At 43.5% G+C, this 13,479-nt stretch overlaps 1 protein-coding gene across 13 annotated transcripts in view; it reads right to left on the bottom strand.

Annotated features, from left to right (window-relative positions):
- LOC146816606 (cysteine-rich venom protein-like) overlaps positions 1 to 13,479 on the bottom strand; it is a 304,761-nt gene that overhangs the window by 129,324 nt on the left and 161,958 nt on the right. For 2 of the 13 annotated variants that reach the window (XM_085610457.1, XM_085610467.1), the window contains exons 1-2: positions 8,739 to 8,933; positions 7,946 to 8,059 (exon numbers count right to left, since the gene is read on the bottom strand). The exons of 4 other annotated variants lie outside the window; for them this stretch is intronic. The gene's annotated coding sequence lies outside the window, so the exon portion shown is untranslated. Of the gene's footprint in view, positions 1 to 6,876; positions 6,891 to 7,561; positions 7,631 to 7,945; positions 8,087 to 8,635; positions 8,934 to 13,479 lie in introns of those variants that run through there. 7 more of the 13 variants (XM_085610458.1, XM_085610469.1, XM_085610459.1 and 4 more) reach the window with 6 other exon arrangements.

The raw sequence follows: 13,479 nt of genomic DNA, 5'->3' as shown, positions 1-13,479 counted from the left end.
TACAGTCCTGCACACATGCTCTGTTCAACACATACAAACAGTGAGTCACTCATTCATGCACCTATGCACTACGTAATACCCCCCACCGAACCATGCAGACACTCAGACTGATACTCAAAAAACCAACTAATAACCTATATAGACACCCATGTAGCTACTCACCAACCCATGCAGCCACTTATACACAAAGTGAGAGACTGATACAGATATTTACATATTTAAACATTACTCACTAAGCCATGTATTCACTATGATACACTTAATCAGTCAGTTACACAATCAATTTTTCAAAAACAAATCATCCATTTAGACACTTATATACCCATTTATTCTTCCATCGACCTTGAGATATACATATATAAAACATATTTAATTTCCAGAAAAACACACATTCACTGGATGATGTCATCAGTGATGTCATCAGTGATGTCATTTGAGATGTCATCAGTGATGTCATGAGTGATGTCACTGACCATGTCATGAGTGATGTAATATGTGACGTCATCAGCAGTGCATTGCGGGCGCGCGAGTTATAGTTAGCTGAACTAACTATAACGGGGGAATTTCAATGGTTTTGTACAAGTGAAAAGTCCAGCTAACTATAACACCCCTGAAACCTATGGTTTCTTCAGTGAATATATATATATATATATATATATATATTCTCTGAAAAAACCATAGGTTTCAGGCCTGATATAGTTAGGAATTAGCATTTAAAAAACTTTAGAAATTCACTGAAAAAACAATAGGTTTTAGGAGTGTTATAGGTAGCTGAACATTTCACTCGAACAAAACCATTGAAATTCCTCCGATATAGTTAGTTGTACTAACTACATCTCACGCGCCCGCAATCCACTGCTGATGATGTCACATATTACATCATTCATGACATGGTCAGTGACATCACTGATGACATCTCAAATGACATCACTGATGACATCACTGATGACATCATCCAGTGAATGTGGTTTGGTTCTTTATTTAAATATGTATTATATATATATATATATAGCAATTTGAATTGAAGAATGAGCGGATATATAAAAATAAATATCTGGATGGAGGATTTAGTAGCAGTGTGATTGACTGTTTACTTGACTAATTTATAGTGTCTCACTAAATATATTGGATAGTGACTAAACTGTGTGAATATCTGTATCACTTTGTCAGTTGTTGTGTAAACTGCTGCACTAGTTGGTTACTAGCTACGTGAAAGTCTATATTATTTATTGATTAGTTAACTGAGTATTTGTATGGGAGAGTGAATGTGTGTGTGGTTCGGTGGGGGGGGTGTGACTGCCCAAAGATGTGTGAATAGTTGATTCAGTAGGTATATGAAGTTAAAACTACATGTTATAACAGTTGTTTGGGTGAATGAATATCTTTGTGGGTGTGGCGATGAGCACATATATGTCTCAATGGTACATATCCAACAAACTAGAAAAATAAAAGCCAGTGTATGTGTCAGTTGTTGTATATAAATAAGTATACATAAGACTCAGTGATTGTATGAGTGACTGTATGGCTAACTGTATACTTGTAATAGTGTTTTTATAACACACTAAGCATGAGTTATTATCTATATGAATAGATGAAGTGGTGTTTTTATAAGTGTATAGCTAAGCAAAAGTAAGTATGATCCATTGTTTGCATAAGTGAGTAGGATGACTTCATAAGTGATTAGGATGTGTGCTGATGTGTAATGTCGATGTAGGTGTATAAGTATGTTTGATAGTGTTCTATTGATCATTGACAGCATGTATGAGTGAATCTATAAGTAAGTGATTACATGTGTGTATAGATCTAGGAATCACTGAGTGGGTGTTTAGAAACTTGCATTGGTGTGTCAATGGTTTTAAATCTGGCACGCTGTATTTTACAGTGAGTGATGAAAGGTTATACTAGTGTATGATGAGGTGTATCTGATTGTCACATGGATGATGTCATCAGTGATGTCATCAGTAATGTAATTTTAGATGTCATCAGTGATGTCACTGACCATGTCATGAATGATGTAATATGTGACATCATCAGCAGTGGATTGCGGGCGCGCGAGATGTAGTTAGTACAACTAACTATATCGGAGGAATTTCAATGGTTTTGTTCGAGTGAAATGTCTAGCTACCTATAACACCCCTAAAACCTATTGTTTTTTCAGTGAATTTCTAAGGTTTTTTAAATGCTTATTTCTAACTATATCAGGCCTGAAACCTATGTTTTTTTCAGTGACTTTCAAAGGTTCTTTAAATGCTATTCCTAACTATATCAGGCCTGAAACCTATGGTTTTTTCAGTGAATTTCAAAGGTTTTTTAAATGCTAATTCCTAACTATATCAGGCCTGAAACCTATGGTTTTTTCAGTGAATTTCAAAGGTTTTGTAAATGACAATTTTTAATGTATTAATTGTTATACTGATTATTTTGATACTGATTTACTACATTTTGTAAACTGTTTATTTTTAGTTATTTTATTTTTTTAATTACATTATACATTAAAATACAAAATATACTTTCTCAGAATGAATTACTTTAGTTTAAATACTTTGCAAATAGGCAATAGACTTTTAACTACAGTAATTACAGTTATTGCAATGGGCAACACAATTTCAAACACAATGCAACATTGAGCTCAATGTGAATTTCTAGTCAAATGCAATTAGTTACTTTATGGATTACTTTTCTAACCAGAGGACTGGATCCTAGATTCAGTCCTTGGACATCTCCTGTAAACAGTTGATTTAAAAGCCTTTTGGTTACAATAGTCATTTTTAAGGATTATTATTGTATTTTAAAAATTGACACTTAGAAACATTTTCACATAGAATCACCAATGTTATCCTATGGCAGAAAATTCACTTAGCAGGTAATTAGTGTTATCGTTACTTTTTCTTACTCAGTGGTGGATCCTGGATCAAGCACTGGCCAATCTCCTGTAAACAGTTAAAAGTATGTGCTTAAGTCATACAGACGATTTTTTAGGAATATTTTTAGTTTGTGAAAATAGACACTTAGAAACTTTTCTGGTGAAAACCACACAATGGATTCCTATGGAAGGAAATACAAGTTACTGGTAAGTACGCTTAGAATTACTTTTCAGGGTCAGTGCTGGGCTAACAGATGCAGCCCTGGGTTCTCTCCTGACAACAGTCGAGTAAATCGGAATTCGTAGTTCGGCTGATTTTAGAGGAATATTTGTACGTTTCAAAAATGGACATTTAGAAACTTTTCTGGTGAAAACCACACAATGGATTCCTACGGAAGGAAATACAAGTTACTGGTAAGTACGCTTAGAATTACTTTTCAGGGTCAGTGCTGGTCTAAAAGATGCAGCACTGGGTTCTCTCCTGATAACAGGTGAGTAAATTGGAATTCGTAGTTCGGCTGATTTTAGAGGAATAGTTGTACGTTTCAAAAATGGACATTTAGAAACTTTTCTGGTGAAAACCACACAATGGATTCCTATCGAAGGAAATACAAGTTACTGGTAAGTACGCTTAGAATTACTTTTCAGGGTCAGTGCTGGGCTAACAGATGCAGCCCTGGGTTCTCTCCTGATAACAGGTGAGTAAATTGGAATTCGTAGTTCGGCTGATTTTAGAGGAATATTTGTAAGTTTCAAAAATGGACACTTAGAAACTTTTCTGGTGAAAACCACACAATGGATTCCTGTGGAAGGAAATACAAGTTACTGGTAAGTATGCTTAGAATTACTTTTCAGGGTCAGTGCTGGGCTAACAGATGCAGCCCTGGGTTCTCTCCTGATAACAGGTGAGTAAATTGGAATTCATAGTTCGGCTCATTTTAGAGGAATATTCGTACGTTTCAAAAATGGACACTTAGAAACTTTTCTGGTGAAAACCACACAATGGATTCCTATGGAAGGAAATACAAGTTACTAGTAAGTACGCTTAGAATTACTTTTCAGGGTCAGTGCTGCGCTAGAAGATGCAGCCCTGGGTTCTCTCCTGATAACAGGTGAGTAAATCGGAATTCATAGTTCGGCTGATTTTAGAGGAATATTTGTACAATGGTGAAGGAAGGGGGCGGAGCCTGAGATGAATTAATTCCTCTTCAATCCAGAGGTCCCTGGGGGCCAACTAGCCCACCAGGTACCTCCAGTATGTAACAGGGAGCTGCGTTGCAGAGAGGTGTTCAGAGGCCATGCCCCTTTTTACAACACTCTGCAACGCAGCCCCCTGGCGCATACTGGAGGTTCCTGGTGGGCTAGCTGGCCCCCAGGGACCCCCAGTATTCAAGGGGAATTAGTCCCCCCTCTGCAAACACGCCAGGGGGCGCGTTTGCAGAGTGGTGTAAGGAGGGGGCGTGGCCTCCGGCCCGATCCAGGGCTTTTTTTTTTTCTTCTTTTTTTTAGAAGGGGGGCTGTGTAGCCCCCCTTCTTTTTCCATTTTTTTGGCCCTGGGGACCCCATCCCCAGGGTCTGCCCCCAATTTGTGTTTATAAAAAAAAAGAAATCAGGAAGGGGGCCACGTGGCCCCCCCTCCCGAGGCCTTAATTAGCCCCGGGGACCCCATCCCCTGGGGCATGGCCCTTTTTTTATTTATTTTTTATGGAGGGGGCTGCATAGCCCCCCTCCTCTGGCCACTTTAAGGCCCCGGGGACCCCATCCCCCGGGGCCGGCGATTGTTTTTTTTTAAATCTGGGAGGGGATTCTTAATTTGCCTGACTTCTTGAGCCAAAAGAACAAAGGTGATGAGGCCAGTGACTCTGTGTGCTTAAAGAAACCATTAACCAGATACTTGGCTAAGTAGTCCTTGAGATGTTCATTATCTGTTTCCATGAGGGCGTAAATGCGACTGCACAGAATTTTTGCCCCGGTTCTAAGTTGATCTGGCAGTCTAATTCACTTTTTGCTCACTGTACATATCCCAGAAGTCTTTATACCACTGCGGAAGGTGGTAGGCATTTGTGGTTGGCTACAATCGTGATGGACCAAGCTGCTGTATCCCGTGATAGGACGAATGCCATGCGGCACTCTGGGGATGGGAACACTAAGGGGCCGATTAGGATGGCGGGCGGACTTTTGTCCGCCCGCCACCCTAGTGGTGCTGGGACCGGCCGCCAGTGGTGCGGCGGTCCCGCACTGGCAATTAGGATGCCACCACCACCGTGGCATCCCCTATTCCCAGCATTGTGGCGGGCGGTGCTCACAGCACCGCCTGCCACAATGCTGGGAATGCACGTTGTGCATTGTCATGCACAAGGTGACAGGCACTGCACAGTGCCTGCCACCTTGTCCATGACAATGTAGGGGGTACCATAGGTAGCCCCATAATGGTACCCCCATGTGCATCCCCCACCCCCATATCCTGGGGGCCCGCAACGGGTCCCCAACAGCAAACTCCGCTTGGCTTTCCATGGCGGCGTCTCCGCCATGGAAGGCCCTGCACTGCTGCCAATTGTAATATGGATGGCGGTGCCTAGCAGATACTGCCACCATATCCAGCCCCTTTTCCACCCAGTCGACTGGTCGACCGGGCGGAAAAACGGTGGACGGTCTTTCCGTCTGGCGGGGTCCCCCCGCCATACTAATATGGCGGGGGAAAATGGGTGGCAGGCGGAGGAATATGTCGGGTGGATCGCCACCGCCATGCGGGCGGTGGTGATCCGCCTGACATCGTAATAAGCCCCTAAGGGTCTACAGAGAAAATATAGTTTACATTGGGTCAGAAAAATATTGAGTTTCTGGGGTCTCCCTTATACCACTCTGGTGGGGCTAATGGCACTGCTAAGTGATTCACCATGGTAGCTGCAGCGGGGGACATACCTCCATTTATGTTCACTGGGGCAGAACTTCCTAACTGGGACTGTACCCTTCCTATGTGTTAGGACATTCCGGCCCTGAATAGTCCGCATTACAAAGCAAACATTTACAACGTATGTCTTTACAATGTGGTTTTAATGCCGCAACATCCATTACAACTCATGCCATACCAATGCATTTTTAGAAACTACATTTTCCACACATTCCATTACAATGCATACCATTACAACGCATACCATTGTTGCTCTATGTACCACTTACCCTACTGTTGACCTAAAAGTGTGATGCGTTGTGCATCACACTTTTAGGGCAACAGTAGGGTAAGTGTTGGATAGTGTAGGGGTAAAAATTACTATTCCCACTCCAGTTAATGCAATAGTAGGGTAAGTGTTGGATAGTGTAGGGGTAAAAATTACTATTCCCACTCCAGTGAGTGCAACAGTAGGGTAAGTGTTGGACAGTGTAGGGGTAAAAATTACTATTCCCCCCTCCAGTGAGTGCAACAGTAGGGTAAGTGTTGGATAGTGTAGGGGTATTCCCCATTACTTACCTAATAATGTGTTGTAATGGCATGCATAGTAGTAACATGCATTGTAATGACATGCGTTGTAGTGACATGCGTTGTAATGGCATGCGATGTAAAGGCAGTTGCATTGTAATGACTGCTTTGTAAATGTAGTGCATTGTAATGACTGTGTTGTAATGGCTGTTTCCCTCCTGCCGTACGAGATCTGAGGGATTGGTTCTCCACCCGTGCTATCTCTACCTGTCTCTGGAGGCCCCGTATAGCAGTGGTGAGCACTCAAATGCATCCGAAGCCATGCTGTCTGAGTTACTTTAGTAACTTCTGCTTTGCATTCTGCCAGAACCATTGTAGGTGGAACGCATTCTTCTTCCTGCGTTCAGTCGCAGAGGCAGCATCGTCCTACAATCCCCTGAAAGGATCCAACGGCCAGTGGATAGACTGATACTCCCAAGGGAAGGTGGTTTGGGAACAAACCATAAAATAACAAAAGAAACTAAAATAACAATCTGATGATATAGAGCATGCTAGTTCTGATAAGAAGAGTTGCAGCACAGTTAGATGGTATAACCCCCAGTGCCAGGAATGATTCATTGTCTGTTATTCCTCCATACCTTGTGGAGATGCTACTCTCATGCAGGAGTGACAGCGATGATGAAGGGTCCTCACCCACATACAGTCCTGTCTATTAATGTTGAGGCTCCCTGGTAAAGTGTCACAGGGAGAGAACATAGTCATACAGGGTCAATCATGCACAGCATTCTGGCTTCTATTAAAGGCCTCCAGAGGACTTTTACAATACCTTAATGCAGTATTTTCTACACACTCGAGCACACTCGCTGCGAACGCACTCTTGTGATGTTGCATCACAAATACTGAATACACACCCGCAGGGTCGCAGGATTCGGTCCTGCACTTACAGCTGTAATACTTCCTTTTTGGGGTCTTTCTGTTGTCTTTACAATGAATCATAAAGTGCTGCACTCAAAGAGGTGCTTGCGACTGTCTGTTATTATAATTAAACCCAAAGAACTGTACACAAAGTGGGACTTGTAACTGACCCTTATCGTAGTTTAACACAAAGTGCTGCACACAAAGCGTTCCTTGCGAACGTCTCCCAATAACAATACAAATGCTCACAGGTGGTACTCGCGGTGCTACCACTGTTCTCAAACAATATGGCGGAGGGCCAGCACTTATCTGAGGAGAGGAGAACTCCGGACAGCGCTGCGCCTTATTCCACGTTCTGCGCTAACCTTCTGAGTCCCATGCAGCTCTAGGTGCAAGGGAAGAACACCAGCAAGATTGGGAAAGCAGGCTGTCAACTCCACACTGAATACACCCGAAGCCATGCTGACTGCGTAACCTTATTAATGTTGGCTTCGCTTTCAATCAGACCCATTCGAGGTGGAACGCGGTCTTCTTCCTGTGTTCAGTCACAGAGGCAGCATGGTCCCACAATCCCCTGAAAGCATCCGACGGCCAGCGGACAGAATCAACCGGGTGCCGACTGATGCTGCCAAGGGAAGTGGGTTCGGGGACAAACAATAAACTAACAAAAGAAACTAAAACAACAACCGGATGATATAGTGCACAGTAGCACCGATAAGAAGAGTAGCAGCACAGTAACCTGACCTTACCCCCAGTGCCAGGAATGATTCCCTGTCTGTTATTCCTCTATGCCTTGCAGAGATGCTTCTCTCATGCGGGAGTGGCAGTGATGATGAAGGGGCCTCACCCAGAGACAGTCCTGTCTGTAAATGAAGAGGCTGCCTGTTAAACTGTCACAGGAAGAGAGAAGAATCATACACAGTTTAGTGGCTTCTATAAAATGCCTCCAGAGGACTTTTACAATAACTTAATGCAGTATTTGTTATAAACACTTGAGCACACTCACTGCAAACACACTTGTGTCATGCTGCACCACAAATACCGGGTGTGCACCCGCGGGGCTGCAGGACGTGGTCCTGCGCATACTGCTGGAAGGGTCCTTTGTCGGGCTCTTTCAGTTGTCTTTACCATCAATCACAAAGTGATCTTTGCGATTGTCCATTATTGGAATTAAACCCACAGTACTGCACACAAGGGGGCATATTAACAAGCCAGGCGACAAAATTATCGCCGCTTTAGCGGCAGAAAACTGCCGCTAAAACGTCGATAATGGGCTTGATAATATGCTCTATGGAATTCCAATTGAAGCCCATCTTAGACGTCCTTTACATTTAACATGGGCTTCAATTGGAATTCCATAGAGCATATTATCAAGCCCATTATCGCCGTTTTGCAAACATCTCCCAATAACGATACAAAGGCGCAAAGGCAGTACTCACGGTGCTGCCACTGTTTCCAAATAACGTGGCGGAGGGCCAGCACTTATCTGAGGAGAGAATAAATCAAGAGAGCGCTGCACCTTCTTCCAAGTTCTGTGCTCACCTTCTGAGTCCCATGCAGCTCTAGGTGCAACGCAAGAACACCAGCGAGATTGGGGAAGCAGGCTGTCAACTCCACGCACTGGGAAGCTCAATGCAAAGCCTCAATTGCTTCCTGGGTGGAGTTTAAATACTCCCTGTGTTTCCAAAGTGGCTGCCAGGATTTAGTCAGCCTCATAAGAGTTCATTGCATCGCAGTGGCGTAACAAGGAAGGACGGCATGAGTTTTGGGCCAACGGCCACCTCCTCCCGCTCCTACATGTGTTTGCCACAGGGCAGCAAATGCATTAATTGCCAGCACAACACCCTCCCCCCACTTTTACAATTGGCCGCTGCACTGTGGCAAATGCAGAGACCACCACAGGCGGCAAAGTGTCTAGCTACACCACTATTGCAGGCCCCAGCAACAAAAGGTTGTGCCAGAACTGCTGCCTTGGATGCAAAGTGCCAGCACTCGGCCAAGACAGAAGTGGAGCCCCACAGAACCGGGCCACCAGGAAACTGTGCAACCATAATACAATCTCCTGGGGGACCTTCAATCAAGTGGATCCCCTGCCATGGATGTCTGGAGATCCCCAGGAGGTATCTGAAGATAGTGCAGAGTAAGGAATAACAGTGTAGCAGAACCTCCATAGCTGTTTGCCCTAATGTCCCCTAATGTCTTGTGCTTGCACCATCCCAAGTCATACAGTGTGGATAGAGTGTGTGATGGAAGACTCTGTGATGCCAAGAGGAGGACGAAGGTGACCAGGCTTTGGCAGGGGAATGGCTTACCAACCCTACCACTCTTGCGCATTTCCATCCACAATGCTCCTCCTGATCCTCTGGCCTCCACCACCATGTACTGGACTCTTTGTTCCGAAATTTGAGAAGATAACTTTTTCAGTGGGACTAACCTGGTTCCTTTATCTGGCCCACTCTCCATCATGCTTGGCCTGAACTTTTGACTTTCAACCTGTCTCGCACAACATATAACTGCAAGTGGTGCTTTTTGCTTCTAGGCGATATACTTACCTCAACACTTTGAAATGGCTTAGTTTCAGGTCTACTGGTTGGATTTTGTTGTTTTGTTGTTAAATAATTTACTACATCTTTCTAAATTGGTGTGTATTGTTCTTGTGTTGTGTTTTCACTTTACTACTGTTTGTTTGCTGCCTAAATACTTTACACATTACATCTAAGTTAAGCCTGATTGCTTTTGTGACCATCAACAAATTGGTCAGTACAAGTTAATTTATTGACTTTTTGTGGTTCAACCTTACAGGGCTTATGGCCATTGCTTGGGAAGGGTTTACACCCCCCCTCAACCAACAACCCACTTTCTCACAATTTAGGTCAGGTTTATTCCGAACGTGGAAAACTCTCTGAAAGAGTTATGTAAAATCAATCCACTCTGGCCTTGTTGAAACCATCAGTCCAGGAGCTGCAGATGCAATTGACGTTTTTGGTGCCAATATTAGATTACCTCCTTGGCTTCTGGTAAATATATTTTTGGGCTGTCCTCCTCCCCTCTTTGTAGGTGAAAAGGTCCACCAAGCACCCGGACTGCCCAATTTACTGGAAGGTACCCTTCGCCCAATGGTTGTCAGGTTGCTGAAATATAGGGACAGAACTGAGATCAAATCTTAAAGGTGGCTTATTAGCACAGGCCCTAGATAGTTGAAGGAAGACAAGTTAATCTGTTGCCAGACTATTCCACCAGAAAGCTCATTTCTTGAGGTTATCGCAAAATTGCATCATCTTGATAGTAAGTATACATTGTCTTTCCCAGGACATCTCTTTGAAGCCAAGTACAATGCAATTGACATGTTCAGCATTCCAGATGATGTCCAGGATCGGATTGAATGCAGTGTGATGTCCAATGCACAGGAAGAAGTGGAGGAAGTCGGCTAGACTTATAGATCACCCCAATGACGAAGGAAGAGTGAAGCTCCTAGATGTCTGACTGGAGAGCAAGCAGTAGAAGAAAGGGCTTCAGTGGTAGCAGATGTGCAGCAATATAGCCAGTCACAATGTCATGGTCCAGTTGTTGTCCCAAGTCACAAAGGCTTTATACGTAATCAGATACTGAAATGCTGGTTGACATCCTTGGTGATGACCCGGAGGTGGCCACATAATGGCTGACAGAAGTTGTTTTGGATTATATTTTTGAGCACGTTCAGAATGACTCAAATTGAGGTTGAAGTACGGTGAACAATGATGTTTATGGAGTGAAAGAGTAGGAAGTAAATGATGGGACTAGGGCCCATTTGGGATAATACTGTTATACTGAAAACCTCCCTGATTCAACATGTTGGGTATGTAAGTGTGGTTGCTGTCCAATTGTGACGTGTTTCTGTTTTTCTTATTCAGTTGTTAATAATTGTGAAGTAAAAGTTTGATCCATGTAAGTCAGGCTATGTGTTTTGGAGCTAGCCTGATTTGAACTGAGTGCACATTGCAGTAGGCACCCGTGTACGCAGAAATGTTTTGTGTCATCTACGGACACACCTATGATGGAAAGCTAAGTTATGTGGCGAGATTGCTGGAGGTAAACTGTTTTACGGCCCAAAATGTAACGCATAATGTGTAGAAATGGGTAACATTGAATGTAAGAACAGGTCTGCGTTGTCTAAGCTGAGGAAAATGTGTTCCTGCCTAATGAGATGAGGTGCACAGCTTATATGTCTCCAGGAGACTCGTCCCACACAATTAGGTTTGGATGCGCTGAAGCGGACATTGGGGACACATAGTGGGCACTAGTTTCGGCATACTAGATAAGGGTATTCTTATGTGGGTGGCCTCTGACATCCTCAGTTATAAATTACAGTGGTACACAAATTACCAGAAGTCAATACACCCTGATACATAGGACCTTGGAAGGGTTGTTCTTTCTAATAGCCAGTGCCTATGCTCCTACTATAGGACAGATACAGATTCTGTAGTCTCTTACACCATATTTGGTTTGTTTCCAAGACCATAAGGGTATATGGGGTGGAAATTATAATATGGTGTTAAGTAAACAACTAAACAGATCCCTTCACCTATTTAGAGTAGCCCACAGTGCACTAGTGACATAGAAATTAGCTTTCCGGGCACAAAAATGGCACCTGATTGACATTTGGAGGAATACACACCCTGAGGTTTGTGAATTCTTTGGCCACTGAGTACAGCATGTCTTATACACACAGTTGGAAATGTTTTCTGGGAGGAATGTATGAAAAGATTGGTGCAGGAGACTGAGTAGTTGGCTTCCTCTGTATGGGATCACAACCCTGTGCTATTTACATTGAGCTGGGGGACAGAGACCCCGAAGGTCTTACTGAGACAGCTAGAGCCCGACGCACTGACAGAAACATGGCCAACGAAATTGATGTATATTTTGATAAGAATGAAGGCTTGATTTCTTCAACTGCCATTGAGTGGGGTGCCTTCAAACCAGTGATATATGACATTTGCCTTAAAACAATCTACTTGTTCAGTACACTTGAGGCGTGATGTATATACTACATAAATGAGGGGTACAAGATTGTGCTGTAGTAATTACAGATGCCTTGGCCTACCAATACAAATTTTGCCCTAGTCTGCACGCCCCAGGAATACCACAGAGTATTACTATTGGGATCTCTGCAATCAGGTGTTCTAAAACAAGTTGGTCCTTTTCTGACGGCTAAATGGTGCGACTAGAAACTAATAAAATAGCTCACAGTTTCACTGGCTAGAAGTGGAGCACTGCTGGCTGAGGTGTGTACAAGTATACCCTCATCATGGTGAGTAGTGTTTAGCCATGGATCCACTCGACCTAGCAGCAGCACCCATTTCCACATCCTCAGCGAATTTGAGTAATTGGGCCATTTGTTGCAATCACAGTGGGCGCAGTTAATGGGTGCATGTGTCATCAGTTCACCTACTGCTAGCTAGATCAATAGTGCAGGCTAACATCTCATGGGGCAGACCCACCCTTTGTGTCTCTGATATTGCACCAAGGATACCTCAAAACGTTGCCTCCATTGTGTCAATGCAGTCCAGCTAGCATATCCGGTCTATTCAGCAACATTCATTGACCCTACACTCTCATATAGGTACTTCCCTGGAAACGCCTCATAGACTGGGCCGGACTGTGAACACACCCCGGCCCTGGCAATTGAGTCCGATCGGCAGCGGGGGTTGGAGGTGCGCGTGGAAAACACTGAAGCTGCGTTTGTTACAGGGTGCTGATATTGCAGCGCTATAATTGAGAGCAGCCATATTTCCTGGGCCTAGCTCCGCCCACAATGTTTCTGATGTCATTGTTTCTAGTATGCAGATGTTTTGTAGCTGTTTAGTTTTTTCATAAATGATAAGCCACAAATACTTTAAGTATAAGACATTGAATAAGATTGATCTTACGCTGGTGCTTTTTTGTTCTTGTAAATTTCACCCAATAGATGGTTGATAGGTAGACCTTCTGTCTAACAAAGTGCTATCTCTTTGAAAGAATAAACAATGGAGCCTACTTTTTTCTCAGTGGCCTGGCTGCACCACTGCTGATTGTCTGGTTGCTGAATTCCATGGCTGTCTAATAGTTATTTCCCCTCATGCCTATTTCATTCACCAATATGCTCTACCTGCGCTTATATCTCAGTCTTGTCAGTTCTTTTTCATTCCCGCTCTCTCCTTTCATCACTGTTTTTACTACTTTCTCTTCCTCCTCTTTCCCACTTTGCTGCCTTTCTCTCTTTTGTTCTAGATCAGTCACAGGCCTAAGGTCATCAGACTCAGGGTGG

Source organism: Triturus cristatus, chromosome 6, assembly GCF_964204655.1.
Source record: "Triturus cristatus chromosome 6, aTriCri1.1, whole genome shotgun sequence".
Taxonomy (NCBI): domain Eukaryota; kingdom Metazoa; phylum Chordata; class Amphibia; order Caudata; family Salamandridae; genus Triturus; species Triturus cristatus.
This window is presented reverse-complemented; position numbering and strand designations above follow the sequence as displayed.